Here is a 336-nt window from a genome sequence, read left to right on the forward strand (position 1 = left end):
TCTCTCGCATCACACAGCGGCGAGTCTGCGCTCTCAACATTTGCAACACCTCTTGCGGTACATTTGGTGCAAAACTAATTTGTACCTGTGGACTTAGTCTGTGGAGCTCTGAGCCAACAGGACGGCCGGGGACAGCAGGGTTTCTATCGCCTGATGAGGGACAACTCTGTCCGGCTCATTTATGTAGCATGAAAGCTAGCGTTAGCTAACTAGCAGCCAGCCCGCTTCTAAATACTGTAAATACCTTTTAATTATCTCAACACTTTTTAACAGTCCAATTGAACTACTGGCGGTGAGCTTCAGCTCCTGCAGCCGCAGACGGACCGCCGTCAGTGG

At 50.3% G+C, this 336-nt stretch overlaps 1 protein-coding gene and 2 long non-coding RNA genes across 3 annotated transcripts in view; 2 read left to right on the plus strand and 1 right to left on the minus strand.

The window, feature by feature from the left end:
• The window catches only part of LOC116695487 (cadherin-2), a 101,935-nt gene that overhangs the window by 21,924 nt on the left and 79,675 nt on the right, over nucleotides 1–336 (plus strand). The gene's annotated exons all lie outside the window — the stretch shown is intronic.
• Nucleotides 1–336, plus strand: part of LOC116695499 (uncharacterized) — an 18,057-nt gene that overhangs the window by 11,349 nt on the left and 6,372 nt on the right. The window lies entirely within an intron of this gene.
• LOC116695498 (uncharacterized) overlaps nucleotides 1–336 on the minus strand; it is a 7,577-nt gene that overhangs the window by 29 nt on the left and 7,212 nt on the right. Inside the window, exons 2-3 of the long non-coding RNA XR_004333473.1 lie at nucleotides 236–244; nucleotides 163–164 (exon numbers count right to left, since the gene is read on the minus strand). This is a non-coding gene — a long non-coding RNA (uncharacterized LOC116695498). The remainder of the gene's footprint in view (nucleotides 1–162; nucleotides 165–235; nucleotides 245–336) is intronic.

Source organism: Etheostoma spectabile, chromosome 9 (assembly GCF_008692095.1).
Source record: "Etheostoma spectabile isolate EspeVRDwgs_2016 chromosome 9, UIUC_Espe_1.0, whole genome shotgun sequence".
NCBI classification, from domain to species: domain Eukaryota; kingdom Metazoa; phylum Chordata; class Actinopteri; order Perciformes; family Percidae; genus Etheostoma; species Etheostoma spectabile.